We start from the raw sequence: 25256 nt of genomic DNA on the forward strand, positions 1-25256 counted from the left end.
CGGAAAAAGATATTGTCCTATTTTCAATCCAAAAAAGCAGATATCACCCTGATCCAGGAGACCCACCTTGACACTCTGGAATCTAGTAAACTCAAGCGGGACTGGGTGGGAAAGGCTGTATTCAGCTGCTGCCCAACGAACCAGGAACCCAGAAGCAGTACACCTCGCAAATGCGGATTGGCGATGTTAATACCAAAATCCCTCCCGCTTACGATCATTAAAACATGGAACGATGTGGAAGGGAGGTACATATTCGCTAAACTAAAAATAGGGAACACCTTTTTCTGTGTGGGCTCCGTCTATGCACCAAACGGTCCAAGACGCCCATTCCTCCTACAATTAAATCGCCTTCTGACAGAAGTCGGGACCACCCGATATATAATCGGGGGAGACTGGAATCTCGCCCAAGACGCCATACTGGATAGAACAGGCCCCATTGATGTAGGTAATAATCACAACAGGGCACTTCTGGCAGACCTAACAAAGGACGTCGGTTTAGCTGATTGCTGGAGAATGCTACATCCGAAGGATAAGGAATATACCTTTATATTCGCCGTCCATGGCACCCAATTGCGCCTAGATTACCTTCTGGTGTCACACTTAGTAATCCCTCACATACTGGACACTTGCATCCTAGACTGTGGTCTCTCAGACCACTCTCCAATACTAACCCTGATCCAGGCAGCCATATATATTCACCAGGCCGAAAACCATGGCGTCTAGCTGTGTGCAGATACCGATCCCCTCTAGGGAAGGAACAAGTAAGAACCCATGTAGCCACATACATGACTGAGAACACTGGCACTGTGGCCTCCAAAAGAGTCTTATGGGCAGCCGCAAAGGCGACCTTGAGAGGGAACATGATGCGAGATGCAGCATTGGCCAACAGGGACAGAATAGCCCATCAGGCCATTTTGGAAACTACAATCCAGAATCTCACTAAACAATACACTACCTAACCATCCCCTAGGCTACGCAGCTCCCTAGAACAAGCCTGCATGGCACACAACATTTTATTAACCTTGTCTGATCTAGAAACCTCCCTGCACACACTACTCTCGACCATAGAGGACTTCGCACCCCTACCCGGATATCGCGTAAACTGGGACAAAAGTGAAGCATTACCTATGTCTCGCATAACGACGAGAGCAGTAATACACGGCCTCCCATTCAAATGGACCCCGACCCGTCTACAAATACCTAGGTACGCTTATTAATCGAGGCCTGGAACACATAATCAGGGACAACCTAGACCCCCTCATATCTAAAATGAAACAGGACTTTGCTAAATGGTCACTATTAGGTCTATCAATGTGGGGCAGGACACAGGCGGTCAGAATGACCACACTACCACGCTTCACACATGTACTAGGTATGCTCGCCCTACAGATACCCCTCCCCCTACTCCGCTCGATCGATACATCAATAAGGACCTTTGTCTGGGGCTCTATACGCCCAAGGTTGAAACCTGCAACTATCCTAGCATGATGATCCTACGGAGGCTTAGACTTACCCTCGGTAGAACAATATTCACTAGCCTTACAACTATCACAATTAACGTACACACTCCCAAATACACCTGACCCACCGCAATAGGTAACCACAGAGCATCTCCTAAGAGGACAACACACAGAGATGGGAGGGATATATGCTGGCCACCCCCTGCTGTCTAACCCTATCCTCAAGGCCACAAACGCAGCATGGCAAAGAGCCCGCCGCTTGTTAGGAATACACCCTACCCTACACGTCCAGGCCCCTATAGCAGGGAATAAAAGCATAAAAATAGGAGGGAATGTGGCCCCAATGGCGCGAGGCAGGTATCCACAATATATCCCATATAATAGATGGAAATAACTTCTGAACCTTCGCCTCTCTCCAAGAGGAGTTTGGTATTCACAGTAACCAAGAATGGCGGTATATACAACTCAAACACTGTATACGTAGAATATTAGGACCACCCCCATGGACACTTAAAAACTCACCCATTGTCACCTACCTCCAGAAATGGGGCCGACACAAAGGTGTTATGGCTGGTCTCTATGCTGAGTTAACAAATCATCTCTACTCACAGCCTCTCCTTGAACTACTGCGCGTAAAATGGCAGGGCAGACTGGAGATTACCTATACAGATGAAGAATGGTCAGACGTACTAGAAGCCCTAGACAGAGGAGTAAGCGAAGCTTGTTTGAAATTTTGTTTATTCAAAATTCTTCAAGAATGGTACTGGACCCCCGTTAAACTTCTCAGGGCAGGGTTACTGCCACACGTGAAATGCTGGAGATGAATAGAACCCCACTGTGATCTAATACAAATCCTATGTCACTGCCCGATTATGGGAAGCAGTACGCATTTTTCCTGCTGGATTTTATACAGATTCCAAATCCGATCCCGCCTTCACTTATTCTATTACACGATACACGTCCATACCCCTCCCTATCAAGAGCCCATACAAGGTTACTCCACACAGCACTTGCAACATCCAAAATATGCATACTCCAGCATTGGAGATCCAGCATTGCCCCTACACCGACAGAATGGATGACTGCCATGTACCAAACAGCCACCCATGAACGAGTGATCTACAACTTGCAGGACCGAGCGGAGCTATTCATGGAAGTATGGCGCCCATTTTTGACAAAGCCATGAAGCAGCTGGTGGATGGTCGATGACCAATGATCAAAGCTCGATGAGAATCAACTGTCCTCTCAGAATCTTTCATTTTCTTGTAACCTCCCTTCTTGCTCTCCCCCTATCCCCTCTATTTATTTTTTTTCTCCTCTCTCTCTTTCTCATTCCTCCCTCCCAGCTTCCTCATCTGGTCAAACGTACTGGGTCCTGGACTAAATAACCCAATACCCTCCTTCGCCCCCCTACACAACCCAGGTCTGGGAAATCAGCATGCACAAGGAAAACCCATCCTGTAACTGACCCCTCTTACAATGAACAAACTCATTTGGAAGACCTCCCTACTCTTTTTCCATTTATCCCCCCTTCGGCATCACCATCCCACAGAGATCGGAATCAATGTCCTTACCTTACCCAATAATACAACAAGTCAGGCCCAAGTGCCAAACTGTCCACCCACACCTGACAATTCACCTCGGGTAAGGAATCAGAGAACGACCTACACCCAGACCCTGTTAGCCTGACAGCGGGATAAAGACCCGACCCCTCCCTTCACCCACCTACCCGTCTCTCCATCTAATAACCTCTCCCCTACCCCTCCCTCTCCTATTTCTTCCTTTACTTCACAAGACATCCCTACCTCCCCCTTACTGCAAGAACAACTCTTTATACTGTTGGCCCTCCCTCCCCCCAGAACCCGTCCCTTCTTAGGAGTGTACTCACAATTTCTTAATTACCCAGTCATGAATATTTGTCAGACTGCATAAGCTTGGATATCTTCTACGGAAATAATTATTGTAAGAATAAATGCTCAGAAAAATGCTTGGATAAGTTCACTCTTATATACTATGTACCACACTATGTTCTTCATAAAACTATTTAAAAAAAAAATCCTCTCTAACTGTAATGGTATCCTAAATCACATGGTTTTAACATTTTTGAAAAGGTACAGAGCAGGGCTTTGCATAATAACTAATTTCTTGGATTGAAATTCTCAGACAGAAGAAGCCCACATGCCCAACTTTTCATAATGAAACACTTAACGTGACTGGGGTCTGTTGGTAGAAGTGCACAAACCTGTGTGCATTTTCAACTACAACAAGTACAAAGGAGGTGAATATAGAGTAGACAGATGACGTAGATCAAACTTTGGAGCCTTACAATGCTTTACAATGCTACTTGAAAGTCATATCAAAGATAGCTGAAAAAGAGCTTGGGAGGGAAATTTGTAGCAGCCATGAGGTTGATAATTGCATTTATACATTCTTATTATTGATTATTGCATTTAGGCACAAATGTATGGAATTGTTTATCATGTGGTTCGCTCCTCTTGTAATATGGGGAACCCCTGTTTTTTCTAAAGTGAAACCCCCCTTTATTGCAATGTGAGGTCTGGTATACATCTGGTACTAGAAGTTGGCTGTTCATTTGTTTCATTTGGCATACTTCAATGCATCCTTCAATGCATATCTTGCCTCAATAATTGTTCTCCAGATTACAAGGTGACTTTTGTACAATTTCAGCAGTCTGTACTAGCCAGCCTTGTTCAGTCGTGTAGGCAAGTGTTACTAGAATCGCAGTGGTAGAGGATGCGGCTAGATTGAAAGAATACCACTTTCTTGAGAACATTCATCCAACAACCAAAAAAGACTTTCCCTGTTGGAGATGTAGAGTCTGTGTCCAAAAAGGAATACAGGGAGAGTTGTATGTACTGCACAAGTAACCTTCTAATCCTGGCCTATTGGTGACCACATGATTTTAATTGTACTATTCACAACTCAAGTATTGGAAGCAACAATGGGAGTAAAAGAGAACTGACTGTGGTCTGCATTGCTAAATATTTTCTGTTTAGATAAATGTTTATCACTCGTTTGATGTGCTTAGTTACACCTTTTGTGTATGCATTCATAGTTGGTATTTCACAGTAGGCTGGTCTTTCTATATGAACAGAATTGCTGGATTTAGTTTGGTATTTTTTCTGGTCTGTGCTTTGTGTTTGTGATTTTTTCACTTTGGGAGTGTTTTAGATATGAAAGTGGTGTGGAGTTTCTTTGTGATGTCTGAGTGGCATTTGGCTGACGCTGTGTGTGGACTGGTGTCTGGCTGATGGTGTATGTGTTTTGGCATTTGGCCAATTTGGGTGTGTGGATGAACATTTAGCTCACAGTGTGCGTGGATTGGCATTTGGCTGGCAGTGTGTGTGGACTGGCATTTGGTTGGGAACATGTGTGGACTGGTCACTCTCAACACTGATAGCCAAACACCAGTCCACACACTCCACTAGCCATGCAGGTGGTGTGATTGGCCCTTGAATGGCACCATTTGTTGATGTAAGTATTGTAATGTGTTGGGCCTGCAGCTGGTGGTGTGAATGGCTTTATGTGTGTGATGTGTGAAATGTGTGTGAATGACCTGTGAAGAGGTAATTGGTTCAAATTACATTACTAAAATTGATTTTTATGTTTTAATTTTTGTGACATCATTTAATAGAATTTTCATTTTGAAGTTTTCACACACCCTCATGTCAAATCCAACCACTATATGTGTGTATTTGAATAGTAGATGGTTGTGCAGTAATATTTGTCTTTTCTGTCTTACACTGTAGGGTTGTATATTGTCTGTAGTGGAAACCTACCAAGTGAATTTGTTTTTATAAACTAGACACCAAGGGATTCCAGAGCAGGGTGATTTGTGTGGATACCACAAGGTTCTCATACTCAGAAGTCCTTGTAAACCTCGAACATAGGCTAAAAACACACATCTTCTTCATATTTCTGTGGGTCAGAAAATACTGGAATCTACAGGGACCCACACATTTCCTACCACCCAGCTTTCCCCCATATCTTCCTATAAAATTGTACCTCACTTGTGTGGGTGGACCTACACCCGCAAAAACAGAGGGTCTAAGACGCAAAGTGGCAACATTAACTGAAGGGGTAGCTACAGTTTTTGAGTCCTGGCTGACAACCCAGGGGGACCTACTAAACCCAGGCATTTCTGAAAACTAGACTTCCAGGGGTATCTACAGAATTCTCAGGATGTTGGGAAAAAAGTATGCAAATTTGGGGGCATATTTATGCTTTCCTTGCAATGAATTAGCGTCATTTTTTTACGCTAATTCAGCTCAAACTTAACTCCATATTTATAATTCGATGGCAGACCCGTCTAGCGTCAAAATATTAGAGCTAAAGTCATTTTTCAGATCTGTGAAACCACCTTGCATCAATGAGATGAAAGGTAGGCATTCCCATTCAAAAAATGATTCAAAGCCCCTGGAGCCTTATTTATCTTCCCGTGCAAAAATGGTGCATGGGAGGGAGGCAGGCCTAAATAATGGCGCTAAGCCTGCTTAGCGCCATTATTTAACGTCTGGATCAGGGCAGGCATTAGAGGACCTGTGGACCCATTTCCATGGTCAAACACCATGCAAAGAGCCCACAGGTGCCCACCCCAAACTCCAGGAACACCCCCAACCACACCAAAGGGACACCATAAGAAGTATAGGTAAGTATTTAAAAAAACATTTTGAAAGTGCCATTGGGGACCCTTGTCTTCTGTGCAGGCCATTGGGGTGGCGGGCATGACTCCTGTCTTTTATTAAACAGGAATAATGTGGTATGGATGGTTTTGCATCAGGAAATGATGCTAGGCTGGTGAAAGGCATTTTTTTGTTGCCCCTAACCAGCCTAGCATAATTTTTTGGTGGAAAACCCCCTTCCCCCATACAGCCAACCCCACCTGGCTAACGTAATTTTCCCAGACGTTAGCCCACACTTCGTGCCGCCTTGTGGGATTCCATAAATTTGGCGCACGGCGGGCGCTTTGGAATGACGCAAGGCACAGTTATACATTTTGACGCAAAACTGCGTTTGCGCAGTTTTGCATCAAAATGTGTAAATATGGGCCTAGGTGTGGATACCTTATGTGGAAGAAAAATGATAGAAGCACAGCAGGAAATACCAAAGATAGCCAAAAAAGTGCTTAGCATTCAAAGGGTGAAATTTGTAGCAGCCATAGGGTTGATAATTGCATTTACACATGATTATTATTGATTATTGCATTTACACATAAAAAGATAGCGTTTTAACATGTGGTGTGCTGCTCTTGCAATATAGTGAACCTCTGTTCTATCTAAAGTGATACCCTCCTTTATTGTGTGATGTGAGATCTGGTATAGAGGGGGGTATGCTGCAGTTTTGGGGTCATGACCTTTTAGGGGTCAAATGGGATTTTGCAATGTCTTCCATGTTATTTTCAATCTGCCGTATGCATATATTTGTAAATTAAAGCATAGTATTTAGTGGTGTGTGTAATACATGTACTTTTCCTTTTTCTAAAGAAAAAGCAATGACTCTACAAGCATTTATTGAGTGTTATAGTTGTGTGACAGCAAATGGTGATTATTATCCCACACCGCCTCCCCCTAATAAGCTTGGGCTGCTCTGCTTTGCTACCCTAAAAGAGTTAAGCGCTATGATGGGGCGCTTGGTTCCTAGTAAGGAAAAATTGTGGGCCTATTACTGCCTCACTTCTTGCACATCTCATAACCCAGTTTCCTACACTTAGCAATACCAGAGCACATTTACTGAGGGTTTGAGCAAATGGATGTCTGATGCAGTCCGATATTTACCAATTTAAAGAACCACTTGCCGAGTGATAAATTGCGTATAATTTAGTAATTGTGGGCACTATGTTGTAAAATGCTCATTTATACCTTTGCTCAAAAGTTGTGAACCAGTGCAGCATAGCATATATATATATATATATATATATATATATATATATATATATATATATATATATATATATATATATATATATATTTAAACTAAACTTAATTAGCAAAGACCATAGAAGCTTTCACCGAACCTTTCCAAGTCTTATTTTCAATAAGAAAAATAATCTTTGTGAATGTATTTACTGTAAGCAGCAGTAGCATCGTTTTTGGAGATTATTGTCTATATGAAGATCACAAAGTTCCTCCTTGGCCATAAAAAATCCAAGCAGTAACAAACGCCAAAGTGTTGCTTAGGCCTCGTTCCAGGTTGCAGATGATATTCTCTGGTAGAAAAATGATTCAGTGCATATTTTTTTTAAAAGATGAGGACTGCAGCAGGATCACAGAAAGCCTCGAGCAAACAATAACAAGTAGCATTAATTTCCCTTTCCTGTCAAAAATACATTTATGGAAAATTGAGTCTGTGATATAGACTATTCATTAACACTAGTCGTCTCATTTTTTCATTCCAAAGAGAACATCAAGGTTTGAGTGACATAAACACAAACGACTTCATTTCATTGGAACATTTTGAATCTATTGATGCGTTTATTTTTGCTTTCAAATTCCCAAGATTAAGGTTGATTCAGAAATATATTTATCCCAGCTATCAGATTTATTCTGTATTAAGACGTGGCAAACATCTGACAAATTGTATATTCCCGTCTTCGACTACAGACGGTAATATCATTCCGAACGCACAGATTTAAAAGCTGACAGCTGGAAGGTTCTTGAAGAAAGACATTTATTTTCCAATAGAAGATAAAAGAAAGAAAAAGTCTTTGGACTAAAGGTATTCGACAAGATAAGATATTCCTAGTGAAATAAGTCTTTTCATCGAACCTCTTTGTAGAGCGCCTGTGCACCAGGGCCATTATTCTTTGCTGCAACCTCCACTTTTGGCATACTAAAGGTTGAAGTAGGCATTTGGAAATGAATTAATGAATACGGGGTTGTATCGTCTTGCATGTCACCTGTGGTAGCATCAGGGAGATTGGAACAAAATGATTTGTGAGAGATTAAAGGAAACAGCAGAAGTGCCACAGACACAGGTGAGCAAGCATACTTCGAAATTTTAAGAGCATAACCATGTATAGAAGTACAGAAGGTCAGGGAGAGCTGAAGTGTCAAAATATTCAAGATGTAAGCTGCTTCCGAAGAACAATTTATCCATTCCTTCGATTTTTCTTATGTGGGGGAGGCTTCCAAATAAAAGAGGACCCTACTAGCAGGAGTAGCTCATCTCAGTAGCAGTAAGCACAGCACACGCTAATTTAAGACATGGACTGGATCGTAAAACATTTTCAACGGGCGCTGTTTCGTATACTTGATAGTTCACTTAAGACAGTGCTTGGTGCAACCATCTACCACAATATTATGATGCAACGATCAGAATTCCCCATCCTCTCTCGATGCTGATGCATTGCTGCTACCACTGAGGTCTAGGACTCCACAATGCTGACTGCACAGCTCAAGATTAATGCATCACCATCAGCCCAGGTTAATCACCTTTGCATTGCCAGCTGTGAGGCTCGATGAAAATGCATCACCTTCATCTCACGGGGTTCAATGCTGTACCTCAAGGACATTTCTTCAATGACTGTGCAGCTCAACAACGACTCATCTCCCAAACTGCGTGGATCAGAACAACACACCAGCTTCACATCGTCTACTCAACACAACGCAACCCTCCATTCAATATACTTTTCAGCAGGCCTTCCATGGGTCTGGTAGCAGGCCTGCCCTACATAGCTGTCATCCTGTACTTCAGATTTACCCTGGTCTACATAAAAGTCAAGTAACCTTTTAGTGCTCGTGATTTATTGCAGTTTATTCTTTAAAAACTAATATCTCAAGTTCTACTTATTGGACTTTTATCATTTTGATCTTGTTTTACTCATAAAAATATTTTTAATTTTTCTAAACTGGTGTGGAGTCTTTTTGTGGTGTTTTCACTCTTACTGGAATTTAAGTGGTGCACAAATACTTTACACAATGCCTCTTAAATTAAGTTTGAATGCTCTGTGACAAGCTACCAGAGAGTGAGCACAGGTTAATTTATGGTGTTTATCTGACTTACCCTGACTAGGATTGTGGTCCCTACTTGGATAGGGTGCATACCTCTGCCAATTAGAGGACCAGACCTTTATATACAAAGAGCTTTGCACCACTGCAGCTTTATTTTCTTGACACAGCAGCAGTGCAATCAGTGCTCCACACTGCTCCACATTTACAAACTGATGCATCAGTCCCAATACTTGAGTTTGTAGAGGCCTGTGTCACATTATACCTGCACCAGGTATAATGTATGCAGGGTAGGTGTTCCCATGTTAAAAGCCACATGAAGTGACCCAGTGAATTTTCCAACTTTTACCTGTGTCAGTCTAAAACTTGACTGTTGAAAATCTATACGCCTCCTCAAACCAGGCGTAAGGATTGACACAGGACTTTTAGTATGACACATTGCTGGAGATGCATCAGTCTCACGACCATTGCCAGCAATCCATAAATACTTGTGCCTTGAAGCCCTACATTTTAAATATAGCATATCCATGGCATCATAAGGGCATTTGTGGCAGGCAGAAAAAAATGAGGGATCGATGCTGATGTGTCAGTTCTTGAAAATGAGGCCCCCTCTTGCTAACAAACACTATGACCATTAAAATATATGAAGGGAAACCAGAGATACGGTTTTCTCGATTGTTAGGGCAAAAAAAGTACCAATAAAAAGGAAATCACTAATCGAAAATTAGTGTTCACGGTTGACTGGTACCTTGATGCGATTTTAGGCTGACTGTAATGGAGTGGGGGCTAGCTACACCAAGGGGGTCATTTCGGTCAAAGCTTTTACCCCTGAAATGGAAGTCAATATCTTTCAGCTGGGCAGGGTCCAAAGCTGTGGTCAACAAGGGTCCTTCAAAATTTAATACATGGTCAAACTCCACTGAAATAGTGATTTTGATGTCAACAGCTCCTCAAAGTGGGATTTGGTAGTCACTGAGCAAGTTTGCACGTCAAATAAATAGGTGATATTGTGTGCTTATGCTACAGAAGTTACGCTCACCCCAGTTAGCAGTTGACATCCATTTATTCTTCCTAGGCTCTGGGGCACACTTTAGCCTTCTAGGACATAATTGTTTACTCTCCTATTCAGGGATATGTAATCCAGCTCTGGAAGATAGTGCAGCCCAAAGTGCATTCTTTCAATGCTACCTTTCCACTTAATTTATTGAAAATGTTGTTTTCCCAACAAGGAGAGAAAAACATTTCAATCACATCAAAGCCTATTTTAAGAAAAGTCAAGCACAACCTAAAAAGTGAAATATCTTTTGGATTCTATTTAACCGCTTCTGTGCCTTGGACGAGGTGACCTCGTCCAAGGCTACAGTTCCCCTGTGCCTTGGACGAGGTCACCTCGTCCAAGGCACAGGGGAACTTGGGGGAGCGATAGCGCACTCCCCTGTGCACAAGGCGGGGATGGAAGGGGAAGAACTTCCCCTTCCACCCTCAACCCCCCCCACCCCCCTGTGACGTCAGTGTGCGATTATTAGGCCGATCTGCCCCCAGGGGGGGCAGAAACCTCTAGGCGCCAGGGCAATTTTTTTTTTTTGTTTGTTTGTTTGTTTTTTTAGAGATGGGGAGCGACCCATCAGGGAAGGGTCGCTCCCCTGGGGGGCAAATTGTATTTAGACCATTTCTGCCCCCCTTGGGGGCAGATTGGCCGATTTTAGGTCAATATGCCCGCAAGGGGGCAGAAACCACTAGGCACCTGGGATTTGTTTTTTGGCGCCAATGTCACGCAGAAGGAGCGACCCCGTAGGCAAGGGTCGCTCCCGGGGGGGTGGGTGGGCAAATTTATTTTAGGCCATTTCTGCCCTGGGGGCAGATCGGCATATTATTAGGCCGATCTGCCCCCAAGGGGGGGCAGAAACCTCTAGGCGCCAGGGCAATTTTATTTATTTTTTGTTTTTTTTGTGTTTTTTTTAGAGATGGGGAGCAACCCATTAGGCAAGGGTCGCTCCCCTGGGGGGCAAATTGTATTTAGACCATTTCTGCCCCCCTTGGGAGCAGATTGGTCGATTTTAGGTCAATCTGCCCCCAAGGGGGCAGAAACCACTAGGCACCGGGGATTTGTTTTTTGGTGCCAATGTCACGCAGGGGGAGCGACCCCGTAGGCAAGGATCGATCCCGGAGGGGGGGGAGGGTTGGGGGAGGGCAATTTATTTTAGGCCATTTCTGCCCCCCCGGGGGCAGATCAGCCTATTATTAGGCCGATCTGCCCTCGGGGGGGCAGAAACCTCTAAACGCCAGGGCAAATTTTTTTTTCTTTTTTTTTTTTTTAGAGATGGGTAGCGACCCATCAGGCAAGGGTCGCTGCCCTGGGGGGCAAATTGTATTTAGACCATTTCTGCCCCCCTTGGGGGCAGATTGGCTGATTTTAGGTCAATCTGCCCCCAAGGGGGCAGAAACCACTAGGCACCTGGGATTTGTTTTTTGGCGCCAATGTCACGCAGGGGGAGCGACCCCGTAGGCAAGGGTCGCTCCCGGGGGGGAGGGGGGTTGGGGGGGCAACTTTATTTTAGGCCATTTCTGCCCCGGGGGGGCAGAAACCTCTAGGCGCCAGGGCAAATTTTTTGGGGGTGTTTTTTTTTTGTTTGTTTGTTTTTTTAGAGATGGGTAGCGACCCATCAGGCAAGGGTCGCTGCCCTGGGGGGCAAATTGTATTTAGACCATTTCTGCCCCCCTTGGGGGCAGATTGGGCGATTTTAGGTCAATCTGCCCCCAAGGGGGCAGAAACCACTAGGCACCTGGGATTTGTTTTTTGGTGCCAATGTCACGCAGGGGGAGCGACCCCGTGGGAAACGGTCTCTCCCGGGGGGGGGGTGGGTGGGGGCTAGGGGGGCAAATTTATTTTAGGCCATTTCTGCCCCCAGGGGGGGCAGAAACCTCTAGGTGCCAGGGCAATTTTATTTTTTTGTTTGTTTGTTTGTTTTTTTAGAGATGGGGAGCGACCCATCAGGCAAGGGTCGCTCCCCTGGGGGGCAAATTGTATTTAGACCATTTCTGCCCCCCTTGGGGGCAGATTGGTCGATTTTAGGTCAATCTGCCCCCAAGGGGGCAGAAACCACTAGGCACCGGGGATTTGTTTTTTGGCGCCAATGTCACGCAGGGGGAGCGACCCCGTAGCCAAGGGTCGCTCCCGGGCAGAGGGGGTTTGGGGGGTGGTCAAATTTATTTTAGGGCATTTCTGCCACCCCCCCTGGGGCCGGCTGAGCTAGAGGCCAAACTCCACAGGTAGGCACTTTGCAAAAAACACCTCTGTTTTCTGTGAAAAAATGTGTTGTGTCCACGTTGTGTTTTGGGCCATTTCCTTTCGTGGGCGCTAGGCCTACCCACAGAAGTGAGGTACCATTTTTATCGAGAGACTTGGGGGAACGCTGGGTGGAAGGAAATTTGTGGCTCCTCTCAGATTCCAGAACTTTCTGTCACCGAAATGAGAGGAAAAAGTGTTTTTTTGTCCAAAGTTTGATGTTTGCAAAGGATTCTGGGTAACATAACCTGGTCAGAGCCCCGCAAGTCACCCCATCTTGGATTCCCCTGGGTTTCTAGTTTTCAAAAATGCGCTGGTTTGCTAGGTTTCCCCAGGTGCCGGCTGAGCTACAGGCCAAAATCCACAGGTAGGCACTGTTTTCTATGAAAAAATGTGATGTGTCCATGTTGTGTTTTGGGCCATTTCCTTTCATGGGCGCTAGTCCTACCCACACAAGTGAGGTATCATTTTTAATGGGAGACTTGGGGGAACGCTGCGTGGAAGGAAATTTGTGGCTCCTCTCAGATTCCAGAACTTTCTGCCACAGAAATGTGAGGAACATGTGTTTTTTTTGCCAAATTTTGAGGTTTGCAAAGGATTCTGGGTAACAGAACCTGTTCCGAGCCCCACAAGTCACCCCATCTTGGATTCCCCTAGGTCTCTAGTTTTCAGAAATGCACAGGTTTGGTAGGTTTCCCTAGGTGCCGGCTGAGCTAGAGGCCAAAATCTACAGGTAGGCACTTTGCAAAAAACACCTCTGTTTTCTTTCAAATTTTGGATTTGTCCAAGTTGCGCTTTGGGGCATTTCCTGTTGCGGGCGCTAGGCCTACCCACACAAGTGAGGTATCATTTTTATCGGGAGACTTGGGGGAACGCTGGGTGGAAGGAAATTTGTGGCTCCTCTCAGATTCCAGAACTTTCTGCCACAGAAATTTGAGGAACATGTGTTTTTTTTGCCAAATTTTGAGGTTTGCAAAGGATTCTGGGTAACAGAACCTGGTCCGAGCCCCACAAGTCACCCCATCTTGGATTCCCCTAGGTCTCTAGTTTTCAGAAATGCACAGGTTTGGTAGGTTTCCCTAGGTGCCGGCTGAGCTAGAGGCCAAAATCTACAGGTAGGCACTTCGCAAAAAACACCTCTGTTTTCTTTCAAAAAATTGGATGTGTCCCGTTGCGCTTTGGGGCGTTTCCTGTCGCGGGCGCTAGGCCTACCCACACAAGTGAGGTATCATTTTTATCGGGAGACTTGGGGGAACGCTGGGTGGAAGGAAATTTGTGGCTCCTCTCAGATTCCAGAACTTTCTGCCACAGAAATGTGAGGAACATGTGTTTTTTTAGCCAAATTTTGAGGTTTGCAAAGGATTCTGGGTAACAGAACCTGCCCCGAGCCCCACAAGTCAGCCCATCTTGGATTCCCCTAGGTCTCTAGTTTTCAGAAATGCACAGGTTTGGTAGGTTTCCCTAGGTGCCGGCTAAGCTAGAGGCCAAAATCTACAGGTAGGCACTTTGCAAAAAACACCTCTGTTTTCTTTCAAAAAAATGGGATGTGTCCACGTTGCGTTTTGGGGCATTTCCTGTCGCAGGCGCTAGGCCTACCCACACAAGTGAGGTATCATTTTTATCGGGATACTTGGGGGAACATAGATTAGCAAAACAAGTGTTATTGCCCCTTGTCTTTCTCTACATTTTCTCCTTCCAAATATAGGAGAGTGTGTAAAAAAGACATCTATTTGAGAAATGCCCTGTATTTCACATGCTAGTATGCTCACCCCGGAATTCAGAGATGTGTAAATAACCACTGCTCCTCAACACCTTATCTTGTGCCCTTTTTGGAAATACAAAGGTTTTCTTGCTAGCAATTTTTTACTCTTTATATTTCAGCAAATGAATTGCTGTATACCCGGAATAGAATGAAAACGCACTGCAGGGTGCAGCTCATTTATTGGCTCTGGGTTCCTCGGGTTCTTGATGAACCTACAAGCCCTATATATCCCTGCAACCAGAGGAGTCCAGCAGACGTAACGGTATATTGCTTTTGATAATCTGACATTGCAGGGAAAAGTTACAGAGTAAAACGTAGAGAAAAATTGATGTTTTTTTCACCTCAATTTCAATATTTTTCTTTTTCAGTTGTTATTTTCTGTAGGAAACCCTTGTAGGATCTACACAAATGACCCCTTGCTGAATTCAGAATTTTGTCTACTTTTCAGAAATGTTTAGGTTTCTGGGATCGAGCATTAATTTCATGCCCATTTCTGTCACTGACTGGAAGGAGGCTGAAAGCACAAAAAATTGCAAAAATGGGGTATATCCCAATAAAATGCCAAAATTGTGTTGAAAAATTGGGTTTTCTGATTCAAGTCTGCCTGTTCCTGAAAGCTGGGAAGCTGCTGAGTTTAGCACTGCAAACCCTTTGTTGATGCCATTTTGAGGGGAAAAAACACAGCCTTCTTCTGCAGCCACTTTTTCCAATTGTTTTTAAAAAAATGAATTTTTCACTGTCTTTTGGCTAATTTCTTGGCCTCCTTCAGGGGAACCCACAAAGTCTGGGTACCTCTAGAATCCCTAGGATGTTGGAAAAAAAGGACGCAAATTTGGCTTGGTTAGCTTATGTGGACAAAATGTTATGAGGTCCTAAGCCCGAACTGCCCCAAATAGGCAAAAAAAGGCCTGGCACAGGAGGGGGAAAAGGCCTGGCAGCGAAGGGGTTAATTATGAGTACCCATAAACGCAATATGTTTTTTTTGTATTTTAGCACAGTGACAGAATGTCGACGTTATAGGCTATTCCTGCATGGTAAAAACGTTCCTCCTAGCCATGTCACTGCAGTGCATTTAAACCGCAACATGCCCAGAGCACACATGTGCTCTTTGCAGATATATGTTTTTGTCAAATACCTGGGTGGTGTAAATACACACTGCAGCCCATGTACAACATTTAACTTCCACACCTGCTTTTTTTGCACCATCTATACTCTGCTTTACAGGATAGGTAAAAAGACAGATAAGGTGAAACCAATTTTTGCCAATACTATTTTAGGGCTATATTACACACACCTTGACACTGAATAGCATTGTCTCAGTGCAAAGTCTTAAAACCAGTGAAAAAGGGTGTGGAAACGGGCAAACAAATCTTGAGTGACCATGCAGAAAAGGCAGATCTGTAACACTAAATTAAATTTAATGTAGACAGTAAGATAATAAAGATGACATGATAGGTAGTAGGATAGTAAGTGGCGATGGTTACAGCTACTATCCATATGACAAGGTTCGATATGGGTACGTGAGGAGCACTCACACCATATTACTGCATTAGATAACATTAAACCTACATGTGAAAATATGTGTTGCTTGATTGAGGTTCCCTTTTGGAACAATGCTTAGTACAGTAAAATACATTTTTCTGTTGAAGAACCTGTATTAAACTTGTCAAAAAAATATAGGCCATCTAAGGGTGAGTTTCAAATATTCATCCACATTCGTCAATGGTGAGTATTGTAGCATTTTTCTAAAACCTGTACGTACACGTTCTTTTACAGGAGAAAATTTAATGCTTTTGTGTGAATGGGGCCTGGTGAAAGTAACAAGATATTCTACTTGTTTATTAAGAATTTAACCCTGAACTAATATAAAAGATAACAAATATCTTTGATTGATCCTCATTTATTATACCAATGGATTTTTAATTACAGACTCTTGTATAAAATCTCTGAACCAAGTGAAGGAGGTACAAGTCTGACGCTGTGGGTCTTGAGGTAGGTAATGTATTTCTCTGGTCACAGATAAAGTGCATATTTTTGAAAGGGGATCCAAAATCCAAACAGGATGCTGAAGACCCAATGGGAATGTCTAGAACAATTTTAGTGCCCACCATCTTACAGTTTGTGAGATAAAATACTTTTTATGTAGGAAGAGTATTTTATATGTAAAGACATAACTATACAGAATATGATGTAATTATGGGAGGCACTTTTGTTTGCTGGCGTTGTGACATATTTTGTGTGGCTCAAGAAAAATCCACACAAGTAGTGTAGAAGGATGCTGTCTTTATAAGTGACAATCTAATGATTTATGAGTTAAGTTGATTTACATATGGGAAGTTACGTTTACTGCTCTTTTATGAGTGTGGCATAGATTTTAACACATAATTTCTTAATAATCAAAGCATTTAGGTGTGTGGATTCAGTAAGGCCCAATACCATTGTGTCAAATGGAGTAAAATATAGCTTTTTTCAGTGTGGTAATCTCCTCCCATTTTAGCATTCTCATCATGGCATTTCCTTTTCATCAAAACTCTTGAGGGCAGATAAATCTTGTTAAATGGTGGTGATATTGAATGCTGCAGATAATTTCAACTAGCCTATCATTAGCCCTGAAAGCATTGTTTATATGTGTCTTATATTTTTACACATTTTGTTGGACAGTTAAGATGTGTGAGCCATATTGAATCCAGAGAGAACAATTATTGCTATTTACAGGAATCCATAGAAATTCACTGAAATCAGTGTTGTATGTTTAATTCCACAACTCAAGAAAAAGCCTGTTTGGATAAGGCTAATTGCACAAGGATACTTCAGAACGATTCTCCATTTATGAAAAGCAATATGACTAGTTGTAAGCTAGGCCATCTTTCATTTAATAGAAAAGATGATTACTTGTTTCAGTATAACACCATGGAAATGCATTGTCATGATGGAGGTATTTGGGCATATGTCAGAATATAGTATAGAGAACTATTGTTGTGTCTAAATATTGATATGCTACCAGACTATCAAGTCTGACACATCATACTATAAAATATGGTTGCAAGAATATTGACTACAAAAATATATTGAAGGTAACTATTGGTAGTTAAGGATAGGTTTGCTATACTTAAATCCATGCACATGCCTTGACAATATATATCTTCCAGGTATGCAGACTGGGAGCTAAGAAGAGTAAATCCATATTTGTTTTATACTTATTTACATTCAGGACATTTTTGAACTATATTCTGTTTACAGTTTCTTTGTAGTACCATATTTATTGTGCTTGCGATTCTGAATTAAACTGTAAATAGCATAAAAAAAATAATGTTCAATTGAGTGTAGGTTATCTATAATGAAACCAATAGTGTGATATGTTGTAAAGTTAAAATGCATGATTCATGAAAGTGTTTTGGGTTGTGGTGACAGGTTGCTATGTTTTGTGACAGCTCTTGTTTGACTAAGACCGAAGCCACTCCAGGAATTGTTTAGGGGTGCTTTTATTTTAAATAACAGTAGGAACAGCCTTAATTCAAGATGAATAGCATTCAGTTAAAGCTTGCACAGAATTGGATATTACAGATCAAGGATGCATTTTACTGTTGCCATATCTATCTCATGTTTCCTGACAAATGTAGTTGGTTTTGAGTGAAACTACTTGGGTATTGTTGAGAGAGGCTCAATGACTAAATAACCATTCAAATATTTTTGAAACTAATAAACTGTTTTTCATAAAGGTAAGGGTGGGAATATATCTGCATATAGGTTGGGGAGAGCAGAACTAGTGGAAATTCACTTTGTTTAATTCTACAGACTTACACAAAAACTTTGCGAGATTCACAGAATTCTGCCAATGGGCGTAAACATGCATGCACTGCAGTTTAGCAATCCTATCATGTAATGCGCTGAAATATCAGCACAAACTACCACATGGTGCACAGGAGTGTGCAAGCACTCAAGTTGATTTTGCTGCCACTCGAGTAGAAAATCAACATAAGAAACAGCCCTCGAACTGTGATTGATTGTGATCCACCACATTAGAAAATCTCAGTGAATGTCCTCCTAGCAACTGGAAATCGCATTAGGAGATGGCAAGTCTCACGTGAGCTCACACATGCTCAGCAGCTCATGCATCGATTGACAGAATTTGGCAGGAATTCTGGGGCAGATTTAAGAAAAGTGGCGCAGCACCGAGTGTAGTGCCACTTTCCTTGTGCCCCTTTGCACACCAATACCTCCACCTTGTGTGCACTTCATTTAAAATATGGCACCCCATAGCACAGGGTAGGGGCAATAGCATCAGAATATTTGACGCTATTGATGTACTGTCCGGGAATAGTGGCAACATTTTGTCGCTAACCCTGAACAGTACATAAGGGCCTATTGCAACCAATGGTGTGCCCCTTTTTAATGCCTGCTCTGAGCAGGCATTAAAAGTCCCGAACAAAATGATGCAAAGAAATCTTTCAGATTTCTTCGCACCATTTTTTTGGCCCTCCTAAGGGTTACAAAGTGGTGCAATACATGCATTTTGCCACTTTCTAAATCTGGTGTGGCATTTTTACCATAATATTGCCACATTAACATAAACACATGATGCTAATGTGGCAATATTATGGCACAAGGGGCTCTTAAATCTGCCCCTCTGTGTTGCAATATTAATGTGAAGTTGCCAAATTCCACCAATTCTACAAAGAGAATAAAATTCTTCACCCTGACCAACATATAACACCATGGACATGCATTAGTCTGAGAGTGGCACGTTTGGTGTTGGTGTTTGTTACACAGTTTGATTGGCTGTGGCTAACTCCACATTGATCACACTAATGGGAGTGATGTGAAAAAATAACAATACATGCATTTGTGAGCCATTCTGATTTACGTGTAGGAAAATTCTAGTTGTTCTAAATTTACTGCATACAACTGTATCAATGAGAAAGGGAAACATTTGTTGCCACATTTTGGGGAACCATTCACTTGATTCAGGTGAGGTACACATTTACAATGTGGGGTTGTACTCTGCTTTTATATAACATGAATATTTGAGATCAAACATGTTTAAATGTGGGCCATATCTGCTTCTGATTATTATATAGCTTCAATTGAATGTTTTTACATGAAGGTGGCACACAAGAAACCACATTTCATGACAAGTCAAGCTGCCCCACCTAATCCCTTATAAGTAGAACAGGGGTACTTCCTTTATATTTAATAATTTGGTGATTTATGAGGCAAGTTGAATTTGACTCAGAAAAAATCTTTAAAGCCTAGAAATAACAACATGAAGATTTGGGAGTCAAAATTATTTTTTATAAAGACAAGGATGTTCACTGATAACTGAGATGAATGAATTGATGATTTTTATTTGTTGGCATTTTAATAATACATTTTGTTTGACTCATCCACAAAGATAGATTATAACAGTAGCTATTTTTTTCTAGTTGGCAGAGGTATACACTCTTGTCCAAGTAGGGACCACTATCCTAGTCCAGTTGGCGCGCACAAAGATTTCCTGAAGGGGTGAAGTCTTTGTTGGCTCTGAGACTTCAGAAACAGGAGGCAAGCTCAATTCAAGTCCTTGGACAGCACTTTTAGGAAGAAGGCAGAGTCCTTCCAGCAGAGTCAGGAGCACTAGGCAGAAGGGCAACAAGCAGGAAAGCAGTCCTTGAGCAAAGTTGTCCAGATGAGTCCTTCAGGCAACCAATCAGCCTCTCTGACAGAGTCCAGGTGTAGGTTTAAAAGTGTCTGATTTGGTGGGGTCAGAGACCCAGTTTATATGCCCAAAAATGCCTTTGAAGTGGGGGAAACTTCAAAGAGTGCATTTTGAACTGCACAAGTTCCCCTTTCAGCCCAGTCTTGTCTGCTAAGATCCATGTGGGGGGTTATCAGTCCTTTGGGTGAGTGCAGGCCACTGAACTTTGAAGTGTAAGAGAGAGCCCCTTCACCCTTCCTGCATCCTTCAGTATGCAGATGAATGCAGATGTGACTGAGTGCCCTGTGTTTAGTGTTGTCATTGTGGATTGCACAAGGGGAGCTGTCAACCAGTACAGCCCAGAAGTAGATTTCAGACAGGGTTGTAAGGCACAGCTGGCAGCAAGTGCAGAGAAATGCCCACTTTCTAAAAGTGGCATTTCTAAAATAGTAATATTAAATCCAACTTCACCAGTAAGCAGGATTTTCTATTACTATTCTGGCTATACTAAACATGAAAGGGCTACTCCTTCCAGGTCAGAATCTACCATTTAAAAGTATATGAGGACAGTTCTAATGCTAGTCTATGAGAGGAGCAGGCCTCACAGTAGTGGAAAACAAATCTGTGAGTTTTTTACTACCAGTGCATGTAAAACACATAAGTATATGTCCTTCCTTTTACCTACATAATACCCTGCCCCGTGGGCTACCTAGGGCCTACCTTAGGGTTAAATTATATGTTGGAGTTCAATGCTTGGCAAGTAGTTTTAAATGGCAAGTTGAAGTGGCAGTGAAACTGCACACACATGCCTTGCAATGGAAGGCCTTAGACATGAATAATGGGCTACTTTTGTGGGTGTCACAATCAGTGCTGCAGGCTGCTATTAGCATTTAATTTACAAGACCTGGGCCCATGTAGTGAACTTTACTAGGGACTTACAGGTAAATTAAATATGTCAATTGCTTAGGAGCCAATGTTACCATGTTTAAGGGAGAAAGCATATGCACTTTAGCACTGGTGCATAGTGGTAAAGGGTGCAGATTCCTAAAACCAGCAAAAACAGAGTCAGAAAAATGGAAGGAGGCAAGCAAAAATTTGGGAGATGACCATCCTAAGGCTGTCAGGTCCAACAACACTCTGTAGTTATAGTTAGGTCAGAGTTTCTATTGGCAGCAAATATTTTATGTTTTGCTAATAGATTTGGTGCAGTTTTATGAATCTTCATAAACTCTCCAAAACAATTCATCCACCACAGCCATTTTCTGAAAGGTTTGGGGTGATCCATTAAGTGGGGATGAGAAAAAGGGGGGGGGGCAAAAGTTTGTTTTCCAGTTGCAGTGTTAATTGCCGTAGGAAATTCGAGAAGTGATACAGAAAAAAGTGCTGAACAGAATGTCACCAAATTTTGCAGAAAGTTAGAGCTTGGATGTAAATCCAGTCAGATGTTTTTGAGAAATTTGCATTTTAAGAACCGCACTGGGTGGTTATGAAGGGGTAGAAAATAGGCATAGCGGGATGGTAGTCTTTGTTAGAGTCTCATGATACTGTAAATAAAAAAAATGAGTGAGCCGATTGAACAAGGGGGCTTTTTTCCTGTCAGTCGTTTCAGTCCTGCCTAATCGAGTGATCTGATAAGCTATCCTCAGTATGCAGAAAAAATGTACACACACCAAATTAGAATTCAGGTACTTTGTCCACATGTCTTGAGTTTAAAAAAAAAGATATAAGGGGGCAGGCTTGATAGAAACACAGACCCCTGGACAAAATAAAAACTTAAAAAACACACTGCTGGTACTACGGTACTCCGGTGGCACCCAGTACAGACCTCCTATGAGGTACTGTGGTGTCCTAATGGACCCAGCAGGGCCCTCATGTGTGATATCCTGGGAGTCATACCCAGTGAAACTGAAGGTACCATAGAGGTGGCACTTAGGTCCATGCTGCAGGAGTAGGATCTTACCGTAAAATAATGTGAAAAAAGTAATTGCCAGTCATATGGAGTGAGGGTTTTAATTTAAGAGGGTTGGCTGCTTTGGGGGATTGGTCACTTGCCGAGGGGGTTGTGCAGAGGGCCTGGCCTGCAGCCAGGATCTGCGACCCACCCCCATCAAGCACAGCTGAAGGCTGTGCATGGTGTGGGGATTAACCAAGTGCACATGGTTTAGAATGGGGCCTGTCCATAGGCTAGGCCCTATGATCAAACCCCATCTTGAAGGTCAAAGGTTGTGCACTTCAGGGTTGGCTATCCATGACAAGTTGAGTGTGGGATCTGGATGCCAGGCTCTGTGTCCTACACATAACTGCACACAGCTTAAGGCCATGCACAAAAGTGGGCTGGCCACTCATGGGAGGATGGGTGCAAGTCCTGGTCACACACTAGGCCCTGTGGAGAAGCCCTCTGCCACGCATAGCCAAGGCTGTGCTCAGTGAGGGAGTAGGTGAATATGAATAAGAAAAACCCAATAATACACTGAAAAAGCAAAGGCTATGGTGATGAATTACTTGGGTGTGGTGATAAGATCTTACTTTACGTTAAAAAAAACTAGAAGTTCACCCAAAAAAAATAATGGTTAAACTAATATTATATTTATTTGTTTAAAACATAAACCATTAATGTTTGCAAGTTATAATTTCATGAGATAATTATAATTGGCTGGGCAGTCATGCCCTGCTTATGACCAACATATCACATTACACATGATATGTTTTACGACATAACTGATGACATCACTGATGACATCATACAGTTATTGTGAAACTGTCCTATAGGGTTTGTGGTTGTGAAGTAATTCAACACACTACATCTGTGGAATTTATACTAATTACTTTAATGGGATTACCTACTAAAAGACTTCACAAGACCCACATTTTTAAGTCAATAGGTTAACAAGTATAGATTTGTCACTTTCTTCGATGGCCTATGGACAATACTATCTACACATGTTCCAGAGATGAGCACAGAGACATAGGCCCTCATTACAACCCTGGCGGTCAAAGACCACCAGGGCTGTTTTGTCAGAAGCACCGCCAACAGGCTGGCGGTGCTTCCCATGGAATTATGACCGTGGCAGAAGTGCTGCGGTAGCACCGCCGGGACCGGCAGTTTCCAGCCACTTTGGTCCCGGCGGTTGTAATCCCCCAGGGCAGCGCTGCTTGCAGAGCTTCCCAGGGGATTAATAGTCCCCCTCCCGCCAGCCTTTTCATGGTGGTATGAACCGCCATGAAAAGGCTGGCAGAAAGGGGAGAAGTGGGGCCCCTGGGGGCCCCTGCACTGCCCATGCCTCTGGCATGGGCAGTGCAGGGGCCCCCTGCCAGCGGCCCCATGGAGCTTTTTACTGTCTGCATAGCAGACAGGGAAAAGCGTAACGGGTGCAACTGCACCCGTCGCACCGCCGCAACACCGCCGGCTCCATTTGGAGCCGGCTCCCGTGTTGCGGCCTAGATCCCCACTGGGCCGGCGGGCGGAAACTAGCGGGGATCTCCAAATGGCCACCGCAGGAGTGCGGCCGCATTGGCGGCCGCGCAGCAGATACAGCTTGGCGGGCGGCACTTGCCGCCCGCCAAAGTTGTAATGAGGGCCATACAACCTTAAAACCATGCTTATAACACCAGTGAGATATAATCCATCTCCAAGTGGGGCACCCTACATTCTACATTATTCAACATTCTCAAGTGCTTCAAAATCCACACTTTATAAAAGTCCTTTCTACATGGAATTTGTCTATATCACTCTATTATAATTATTTAATATGGGCAAGCACCCAGATATGAATTGATAGATAAACAATTGTCAACAGGTTTGTCCTTCCTTGCAGATGTTTTGCAATTTGAGCCTCAACATACTTGCAAACATACCCATACAACCCACGTTAGTTACGCTCAGCCTTTTTGTTGTTGAACAGGGAGCAATACCAGCACCTAAAACTTTAGTGATTTGAAAATGAAGCACCACATAACTTTCAACATGCATAATCATGCTTGGTTCCAGTACTTACTCTATCTCCATGTGATTGACCCATACATTTACACTCAGTAGCTCAATGCCATATATGACTATGGTGTTACTAGTGATGTTGTCAGTGATGCAATTTGAGAAGTCAGCAGTGATGACATCAATAATGCGGGGGCGCACAGTACAGTTAGCACCGTAAATTGGTGAGAAAATGTTAAGTTATAGGCAGAGCTGCTGACTTTGAAACTGGAGTACCAAGTCCCAGCATAGACTCAACATCCTACTATTAATATCCCTGTGCCCAAAAGATGAATGTGACTTTGTGTGATACGTAGTTTGTGCCCCTACCATGCAAACTGTTGTCATCAATTGTGTCTTTCAGATGCTGCATTGATGTTATCATTGGTGTCATAGAACATGTCATGAGAGTTGTAATATGGCAGGTAATAAGCAGTACACTATGAAGGAAGAAAATACAGGTACTTGAGATAACTATAATTGGTACATTTCTGTTAGTTTAAAATTATATATTTTAATTGATGTTTTCACCTAACTATAACTTTGGATGGGTGGAACTCGCAGAGTTTTACTCCTTAGAGTTCCGCTGAGTTACAAAAAAACTCTGCAAGATTCTGCAGTTAAGCCCACCCCAAGCTATATGTGCTGCATGTGTATTGTAGCATTTACAAGCTTGTGGCTGCTTGAACACTGCATTTCTTCATGTTGTTTGATGAAAGCGGCTGCTTGAGCACCTTTGCTTTTGATTGTGGTTTGCTGGCTGCTGTGTAAGTTCAGTGTTTCTCGGGGACGGTGTAATTGAATATGGTGTCGCTATGGCACCAAAGATTACCGCAGCTGCCCACATGCCCATGGTTTGCCTCTGATGGATGGCTTGTTGTTGGATTTGACAGCAGAAGTGGCAGGGACTGCTGGAGTGGCTTTTGAGTCCCTACTCTGTGCTACTTTATCTGGGTTAAGATAAATGGAGCGGGCCTTGGGCTCCTAAAGCTTTGCAGGGTATCAGCTATGGCGACCTGTTGGGGGATGTTTTTGCTGGCATGGACAGCACTAGAAGTTCTGAACTGCATTACAGTGGTGAGGCACTGCTTTTTTAACTGGGCTGTTGGGGTGCCTTATACACCTAAAGAAGTTATG

Source organism: Pleurodeles waltl, chromosome 5, assembly GCF_031143425.1.
Source record: "Pleurodeles waltl isolate 20211129_DDA chromosome 5, aPleWal1.hap1.20221129, whole genome shotgun sequence".
Classification (NCBI taxonomy): domain Eukaryota; kingdom Metazoa; phylum Chordata; class Amphibia; order Caudata; family Salamandridae; genus Pleurodeles; species Pleurodeles waltl.